Source organism: Pipistrellus hanaki (assembly GCF_964339955.1).
Source record: "Pipistrellus hanaki genome assembly, chromosome: 9".
NCBI lineage: Eukaryota > Metazoa > Chordata > Mammalia > Chiroptera > Vespertilionidae > Pipistrellus > Pipistrellus hanaki.
The window spans coordinates 7252613-7262108 of record NC_140511.1 but is presented as its reverse complement, the minus strand read 5'-3'; positions in this window follow the sequence as shown (position 1 = coordinate 7262108).

Here is a 9496-nt window from a genome sequence, read left to right as displayed (position 1 = left end):
GCCCCCATCCCTGCCTGGGTCCAGCGCGTGCTCCAGGCCCCCTCTGCGTCTGGGAAGAACGGAAGACACCAATAAGCGCCTTGTAGGCAGCTGCCCTGCGGCAGTCCTGGGTGCTGGGCAAACCCTCCTGCCCGCAGCGGCTCCGAGACGGAAGCAGTTTCCCGTCCCTGGGCGGCTGGCCGGGCCAACCCCACCGCCCTCTGGACGCCCCAGTCGCGTGGCCCGGATTCGGGAGGTAGAGGTCTCCACCCCGAGCCCCCCCTGCCCAGGCGGTGGTGGAGAGGGCTTCTCTCCTCTTTGTGCCTCTTGAATGCTAAGCTCAGCCAGGCTTTCCCTCCGCCCCAGACGGCCGGGCGGGGCCGGGCGGGGCCGGGCGGGGGCACAGGCGGAGCTGCTGGGCCTGGTTGGCAGGGGAAGAGGGTGGAGCAGCGGGCAGGGGAGGGGGCTGCAGCTCCAGCTGGGCTGGGGTCCTCTGTGCCCACCCCCTGCCCGAGGGCTGTGCGTGCCAGGCTGGGCAGCAGGCAGAGTGGGCGGGAGACGGCGCGGGTGGGATCAGGCGGCTGCAGCTGTCCCCTCCGGTCACAGCCGTGTCGGATGTCCGGGCTGAGAGGCCCAGTGCTCAGGGGGCGCCCGCGGCTCCCACCACATGGCGACTTCCACCCCCCCTCGGCCTCGGGCCCTCCCCCTCTTCCACGGGGCTCTGCCGAGGCTGTGGGTCTTGGCGTTGGAGGCACTGGGGGGAGGGGGGGCGATGGCTTCTCCTCGGCAAATACCAGGGTCTGCGTGCTCTCCCTCCTCCCCCTGGCTCCTGGGAACAGTTCTCCCTTATCCTCCGGAGGCAGAGCCTGAGCGGGCTCTCGGAGTCCCTGCCTGGTGCTGTGTGGCCCCAAGTGACAGCTGACACGACTCAGGACACCAGCCGGAGCGCTCGGGCTCCTGGCTGCTCCCGGCGGCCGGGCTGAGAGGCACCGCCCCTGAGCTGAGCACAGGAGCCTGGGCCCCGAGGCTCTGCCTCGGCCAATGCGGGGTGGGGGAGAGGTGCGGGGAATTCTGGGGGATGGGTGTGTGTGGGGGGCGCAGCAGGCCTCACCTCTGAACTCCCCACAAGCGCCGCCAGGGTGGCTGCCTGGTGCCCAGGGCAGCGCTCGGGAGAGCAGGACCGGGCTTAGAATGACGCTCCCCCAGGCACTCGCTGGGTGATCAGGGCAAGCCTTGGCTCCACGGAGCCTCAGTTTCCTCATCTGTGAATGGGGACCCGCCAGGACTTACCTGGAGGGGATGGTGAGAGCATTGAACGGAACAGTGTTTGGAGCCTCAGCCTGGTGCCTGGCCCGGAGGGGCGCTCAGTGCAGCCACCAGGACCCCCTTTCCGGACTCACGGGAGGCGGGATGAGTGGTGTGGGTGGAGCACGAAGCAGCCCAGGAGGTGGGGTGGGAGGGGGAGTCTCCGCGGGGAAGGGGCTCCCAGCTGCTGTTCGAGGAAGGACCCTGTGTCCTCAGTGAGTTCCAGCTCACCTCCGCGCCCCCGCTGGTTTATGATGGTTTATTATTCTCCGGGCATAACAGACAGCTGGAGGTCTCCCCCACTCCAGGCCTGGGATGTGGCCTTTGGCCTCGGGCAGAATTCAGCACCTCAGCATGGGCTCCAGGTGGGGGGGAGGAGGGCTGTACTGGGCCTGGCCCTCCCACCAGTGTCAGGAGGCCATGCCCTCTGGGTGGGAGGTTGGGGGGGGGGGTCTGGCCAGAATCCCTGGGCAGCGCAACCTGGGTGGGAACGGGCAGCAGCCGGGCCGGTGGGAAAGGCCGGGCAGACTGGATGGTTTGCTGGTGGTCGTTGGTGGGGACTGGGTGCAGGGTGGAGAGAGGGGTGGGTTGGGGAGACAAGCTGGGTATCAGATCCCGGTTCTGCCTCATCATAAGCCCCCCTCCTTCCTGGTCTGTCAGTGCCCCACCCACTCCTCCCTGATACCCACCTCAGAGCCACTCCCCGCTCCAGGCCCCCCCTCCCCACCCCCCTAGGCTCCCTGCCCCCTTTCTCTCTGAGGCAGTGGGTGGAACTGGGTGGGGGCACCAATTCAGAGGCCCAGTGGTCCTTCCTGAGGGGTGGAGAGGGAGGCCCCATCACAGTGGGGGGGTCTGCAGGGGCAGCTCCTGCTGTTCCACGTGTCCCCCCAACACCCGCCCTCCGGCTGCTGCTGCAGGGGCCTGGCCACCGGGCTGCAGGGAGCCTGTGGAAGAGAAGCAGGTGAGTGGCTGCAGACTCCACGCGCTCCAGGCAGCCTTTTCACACCCCAGCACGATTGGGGTTTCCTCCGGTCCCCTAGGCACCCCATCTCTGCCTTCGCTGCACTGCTGGCTGCTGGTAACAGGGGCAGAGAGAGTGTGGGCAGCTCTGACTGCGGACGGGAGTCCTGTCTGTGGCCGGACTGCTTTGCTCTGAGCACAGAAGGTGCAGGCTCACCTGGTGGGCGCTGCAGGGGGACCTGGGCGCTCACCTGGAATGCAGCCCCCCTCCCTCCGGGAGCTCCTGGGAGCATGGAAAGGTCAGCAACCTTGCTGCCGAGCCAGAGCCCCGGCCCTCTGGAGGCCCAGCCTGGCTCACCCTAAGGCCTTTGCTCACCCTCAGGCCTTTGTTTACCCACAGGCCTTTGTTTACCCACAGGCCTTTGCTCACCCACAGGCCTTTGCTCACCCTCAGGCCTTTGCTCACCCTCAGGCCTTTGCTCACCCACAGGCCTTTGCTCACCCTCAGGCCTTTGCTCACCCTCAGGCCTTTGCTCACCCACAGGCCTTTGCTCACCCACAGGCCTTTGCTCACCCTCAGGCCTTTGTTTACCCACAGGCCTTTGTTTACCCACAGGCCTTTGCTCACCCTCAGGCCTTTGCTCACTCTCAGGCCATTGCTCACCCTCAGGCCTTTGCTCACCCACAGGCCTTTGCTCACCCACAGGCCTTTGCTCGCCCTCAGGCCTTTGTTTACCCACAGGCCTTTGCTCACCCACAGGCCTTTGCTCACCCACAGGCTTTTGTTTACCCACAGGCCTTTGCTCGCCCTCAGGCCTTTGTTTACCCACAGGCCTTTGCTCGCCCACAGGCCTTTGTAAATCCAGCCCCCAGTACCTGTGAACTGCCCATTTGGCACACCCTTTGCCTCCTTCCCCTGTAATCTTCGTCCTTCTTCCCAATATGGCAGCTGGCTGGGGGGGAGGGGGAGAGCAGATGTGTGGGGGGGTTGACCCTCTGCTCTCCCACACTGCGGAGGATTGGAGCACAGGCTCCTGTGCTTCACCGTCTCTGCCGGACTGGCGCAGGTGGTGACAGGCGGCCCGAACCCCTGGCTGTCCGGCTGCCCTGGGAGGTGCGCAAACAGCTGAGGCCTCAGCTCTGCAGGCTCCAGCGGGGTTCCCTGAGTGGGTGCAGGGGAGGTGTCCAGGGGGTCCTGTCTCTGGGTGGGGACGGGGTGTCCAGGGGCCCATGTGGAGAAGGGCCCCTTCAGGTGGGGTCCCTCCTTGAGGACATCTTCCTTTTTTCTCCCGCCCCCTCATTCCTGGGCCTGGACCCCGCAGGTCCTGTGGGAGGAGGCACCCTTGGGGGGGGCGGGGTGGAAGGGTAGTCCTGGGTGCGCAGAATGAGGCTGGGGGGTGGGGGCTTCCCGTCGGGCCACCTAACAGGAGTGGCCCCGGAGTGGCCGAGCGTGGGCTGTGGTCACCCACGGGGTGGGGAGGTGGCTAGGTGGCTGTGCTCCCCGCCCCGGCCAGGCACAGGCGTCGAGGGGCCACGGTGGGAACCTGAGGGTGCGCGTGGCCCAGGACGCGGGGGGAGGCCTCGGGCAAAGGGGCGTAGACAGGGTCTCGGCCTCCCCGTGAGCAAGGTTCCCGCAGACTCCGACCCGGACCGAGCGCAGCGTCTCCGACGAGAAAGGCCAGCCCCAGTCCAGGCGCTGCACCCGGGGTCCCTGCACCCGCCACGCCCGGGGACGCCACTGGTCACGCTGACCCAGTTGGGGCTCCCGCTAGACCTGGCCAGAGGCCCTTCCCTCTCCTGGCCTGGCCCTGCCTCCCCCCTGGTCCGCCCTGGAGAAGGCTTCTGGGTGTGGGGTGGCCATGCTCAGCCGCCCGCCTCAACAGTGACAGCTGCTGTGAGAGGGAAGGTGGCAGTGCCTCATGCGGGCCGCCTGGCTCCCGCCTCCGAGGGTCCGCTCTCCCCAGGTGCCCGCGGGAGGGAGGCCTGGGGGGCCTGGGCCTCAGGGAGGGGCTGGGCGTCGGCTGGGCTTGCTGATGTCCCCTCCCCCCCAGCAGCTCTTCTCTGCAAGTGAGAGGGGAGCCAGGGAGAGCCCCCAGAACAAGAACGAGGGCAGGAGCCCAGGGGCTGGCTGGCACCCTGGGGGAGGGAGTAGCTGGTAGAGGGGGAGAGGAGGAAAGAGGGAAAGACGAGGGGGGACCCGGTCAGAGAGGAGGGGGAGGGACGAGCAGCAGGCCCCAGCAGGGCCAGCCCTCGCCTTGCCGGCCTGCAGCCCCTCCTCCCTGCCCTCAGGTTGGGCGAGAGGCTGTGGGTGAGGGAGGAACAGACCGCCCATCCTGGGTGCCCAGGGCCCTGTAACCCCAGCCTCTGCCCTCATCCAGGACCTGGGCGTGGAGGTGGGAATGGGGGTGGGAACAGGGCGGACGGAGGGTGCTGAGACGGGGTGCCACCCCCAGCCCGGCAGGGAAGGCTCCCCTGGACGTTCACGTTCTCCCCTCCTTCCCAACTACACACGCAGACCGGGTGGGGCTGTGCTGCAGCTCCGGAGCCAGGCCAGAGCCCAGAGGGGAGAGGGGCGGCCGGCGGGTCCCGGAGACAAGGCCCCCTGTCCTGACAGTGGGCGCCCAGGCTGTGTCTGAGCCCACCCTGCCGGCCCCGCCGGCCAGTGTCCCTGGAGCCCCAGCCCCGGGCCGGAGTGAGCGGGCCGTGGGGGCTCCGGGGGGCTCTGCCTCTGGGCTCAGGAGCAAGGCGCGCGAGGCTCAGTCTGGGTGGGAGCAGCTGGCCGGCCCCGAGGACAGCGCCAGCGGGCACTGCCCTGGGCTGGTGGCTGGTGGCCGCACAGCGACCCTGCTGGCCAGGCTGTGAGGCCTCTCCTGGCCTGTGCTGGCTCGTCTCCCCTCTGACCTCTATAATCCCCGGAAGGAGGAAGGGACGGAGGAGGGGGATCCCCTCCCTCCCGCCCTCCCCTCACCAGGGGGCTCTTGCGGGGCCTGATCAGAGGCAGCTGCAGTGAGCCTCGGGCAGCCATGTCCTCCAGCAGGACTGCCAAGCTCCCGCTCTGTCCCGAGGCTGGGGGGCTGGCTCCCAGGGAGCCCCAGCGCGGGGCGTGGGGCAGCCAGCCTGTCCCCCAGCAGGTCTCATTCTACCACGAAGGCGCAGAGAGGTAGAATCCATGTCCGTGCCCCACGGCCAGGACCGCCCACCAGGCCGCCTCTCCGTCCCCTCTCCTCACTCTGCAGCCTGGAGCCGTCCCGCAGAGCCCCCCTCCCGGCTCAGGCCCCGTCTCTGTGTGAGCACCCTCCTCCTGCACTGTGCCCCCCCATTCCCACCTCCACACGGAGCCCCCCTCCCGGCTCAGGCCCCGTCTCTGTGTGAGCACCCTCCTCCTGCACTGTGCCTCCCCCCATTCCCACCTCCACACGGAGCCCCCCTCCCGGCTCAGGCCCCCGTCTCTGTGTGAGCACCCTCCTCCTGCACTGTGCCCCCCCATTCCCACCTCCACACGGAGCCCCCCTCCCGGCTCAGGCCCCGTCTCTGTGTGAGCACCCTCCTCCTGCACTGTGCCTCCCCCCATTCCCACCTCCACACGGAGCCCCCCTCCCGGCTCAGGCCCCCGTCTCTGTGTGAGCACCCTCCTCCTGCACTGTGCCCCCCCATTCCCACCTCCACACGGAGCCCCCCTCCCGGCTCAGGCCCCGTCTCTGAGCACCCTCCTCCTGCACTGTGACCCCCCCCCATTCCCACCTCCACACAGAGCCCCCCTCCCGGCTCAGGCCCCGTCTCTGTGTGAGCACCCTCCTCCTGCACTGTGCCCCCCCATTCCCACCTCCACACGGAGCCCCCCTCCCGGCTCAGGCCCCCGTCTCTGTGTGAGCACCCTCCTCCTGCACTGTGCCTCCCCCCCCATTCCCACCTCCACACGGAGCCCCCCTCCCGGCTCAGGCCCCGTCTCTGAGCACCCTCCTCCTGCACTGTGACCCCCCCCCCATTCCCACCTCCACACGGAGCCCCCCTCCTGGCTCAGGCCCCGTCTCTGTGTGAGCACCCTCCTCCTGCACTGTGCCCCCCCATTCCCACCTCCACACGGAGCCCCCCTCCCGGCTCAGGCCCCGTCTCTGTGTGAGCACCCTCCTCCTACACTGTGTCCCCCCATTCCCACCTCCACACGGAGCCCCCCTCCCGGCTCAGGCACCGGGATGGCCTCTGCCCACTCCCCCCGCTGGCTCTGGGACCACACCAGTGACACCGCCAAGCCTGGGAGCTCTCCCCTGCCCCCTAGGGACAGCACACCTGGTTTTCCCTCCCACAGACTGAGAATGTGACCCCGGTTCAGAGGGAAACCAGACCTGGGCCCAGTGCTGGGGCGAAGGGGGCTGCAGGCCGAGGACCCAGGCCCTTCCTGGCCTTTCTGGAGCTCCCCTTGGCGCGGAGGTGGGGAGGGTCACCCAGCAATCTCTCTGCGCTCCCCCCTCCCCGACCCCGCGGCCGTACCCCATGGCCCAGACGGCCTGCCTCAGGAGCGCTCGCTTTCCCGGGCTGCTGGCCCTACTGCTGGCCCTACTGCGTGTCAGGTCTGTGGGTCTTGCCCCCGGCTAATGGGGGCGTCAGGCAGGTACACAAACTGAAAGGTGAGGCCGAGGCTTCGCTAGAGGCTCCCTGCCGGGCTGCCTCCGGGAGAGCAGCAGCACCCGCAGCGGGAGCAGCCTTTGGAGGGAGAACGGGAAGGGACGGGGCTTAGGGGACTCGGCCCGCGCTGATTGGTGGCTTCATATAAGGCACATGATTAGGGACTTAGGAATCGGGGCTTAGGGTATTGATTGGCGGTTCAATGTACAGTCCATGTAAGGTGCCTGGCTAGGTGCTCAGGAACATCCAGGCCGCAGGTGCAGGTTACGTCACAGCCGCCCACCAGTTGGGGAAAGGGAGGATCCATCACAAACAAGTCCCTATTGTGTGTCATGACTCAAGAGAAGTCTGTCAAGGCCCCGCACGGTGCCGAGAAGAGAGTGAGTGATGGGCTTCGGAGGAGGGGCCTTCTGAGGAGGCTGGAAAGCACGGCGTTCGCCGGAATGGAGGGAGAAGAGCACGCAGGTGGAGGGAAGCGTGCTGCGCGGACGTGTGAGATGCGGGGCACGTGAGGGAGTGAGCCCTTGTAGAGGGGGCTGGCAGTGGGTGCGGAGGGGTGGGCAGCAGGAGGCGGGGGGGGGGGGGGCAGGCAGCGGCGGGCCTGGCTCAGGGCTGTCGATGCTCCAGCCCGGTGGGCGGGGTGGCTCCACCACTGGCCAGAGGCAGGCAGCCAGGGCTTGCATCTGGGCTCTGGGCCAGCTCTCCTCTCTCCACAGCCTCCCTGCACCTGCACCTCCAGGTGCTAGATGGAGGCGGAGCTCCCGAGACCCATTCTAGTCTTGTTGCTCCGTCCTCTCCGCCAGCTCTGGGAACCAGGACCTGATCCCCAGGGATGGGTTGAGCGGGGCCATAGAGGGCAGCAGACCTCCACAGGACGGTGGCCCCAACATCAAGACAGCTCCCTGCGTGCCCCTCCCCGCAAGGCCCTGCCTGTGCTCCCAGCCCCGCCCACACCCTTCCTGGAAGTGTCTGTCTGTCTGTCTGTCTGTTCCGGCTCCCTCCGCTCCCTGTCAGCGTCTCTATAGTTCAATGCTTGCTTTCCGGGTCCCCAGAGACACCATCACACTTGGGGTGGCAATCACTTGTCCCTCAGCTTAGGAGTGGACACGGCCCTCTCCTCCTCGCTCAGCCCATACTGGAGGGTCTCTCAGGCACTTTCCTCTGACCCAGGCTGGGGAGGGATACCGAGTCTGGAGCTGGGGAGCCGCAGGCAGCCGGGAATACCTGGCCACATGGCTCAGGCGGGGCCAGGCCACTGCCTCTCTCTCCCTGGGATGCTGGGCGAGGAGGCCTGGCCCCGGGGCTAACGCTGCCGGGAACCGCAGCCTGCCTGCTCCCTGGCAGGCTCCTGGCCAGCTCCTGAGCCGGGCTGCACTCCTGCCTGGGCCAGGCTGCCTGTGGCTAGAGTTCGCTGTGGTTCTGAACTTGGGCGGAGGTCCCCTTGTAGGCAAGGCCTCGACCTCCTAGATGGAGGCTGCAGCCCTGGCTCTGCCCTGCCCTCTTTCTACCCCGACCCGACTCCCACTCCTTGTGTCTGGAGCGGACGTACGTTATGCAAAGTGCCTAGCACAGTGCCCAGAATGTTCTCAGTTTGCAATACATGGTGCTCTTTCTGTTATCAGTTACTAAATAGATGCATGTCAATAGTGATGATGATGGTGGTAATGATGATGATGGTTGGTGGTGATGGTGATGATGTGATGATGGTAGATGGTGGCAGTGATGGTGATGATGGTGGTGATGATGTGATGATGGTTGGTAATGATGTTGATGATGGTGATGATGATGGTGGTAATGATGATGATGGTGATGATGATGATGGTGGTGATGGAGGTGATGGTGGCGGTGTTTGTGGTAGTGATGATGGTGGTGGTGATGGTGATGATGATGGTGGTGATGGTGATGATGGTGTTGATGATGGTGATGATGATGGTGGTGATGGTGGTGATGGTGGTGATGGTGATGATGATGATGATGATGGTGGTGATGGTGATGATGATGGTGGTGATGGTGATGATGGTGTTGATGATGGTGATGATGATGGTGGTGATGGTGGTGATGGTGGTGATGGTGATGATGGTGATGATGATGGTGGTGATGGTGATGATGGTGTTGATGATGTTGATGATGATGATGGTGGTGGTGATGGTGTTGATGATGGTGATGATGGTGGTGTTTATGATGGTGATGATGATAATGGTGGTGGTGATTATGGTGATGGTGGTGGCTTCTCCCCTCCCTGGAAGCTGGCTTCTCAGCCAGCACTCGGGCTGAATGACACCTATGTCACATTCGTCTCATATCATTATATCCTGCATGTGTCTTAAGTTAAATAGCTTCATTTGATGTTTCCACCTTTTGCTTTGATGACAGCTGGGTAACTGGAGGCACAGAGAAGTTTAGTAAAATGCTCAAGGTCACACAGCCACTGGTGATGGAATGAGGTAGGAACCAGACACTAAGGTCCTCAGTTCAGATGCCGGCCTGGTCCATTTTCATGCTCCCGCTGCCTTCTTCTCCCAGGTGATCTTCTGAGGAAGACACGCTGCTCACTCTTGAATTCGCCACTTAGCTGTATAACCTTGCAAAGTCTCTCCAACTCTCTTGGCCTCAGTGTCCCCACCTGTAT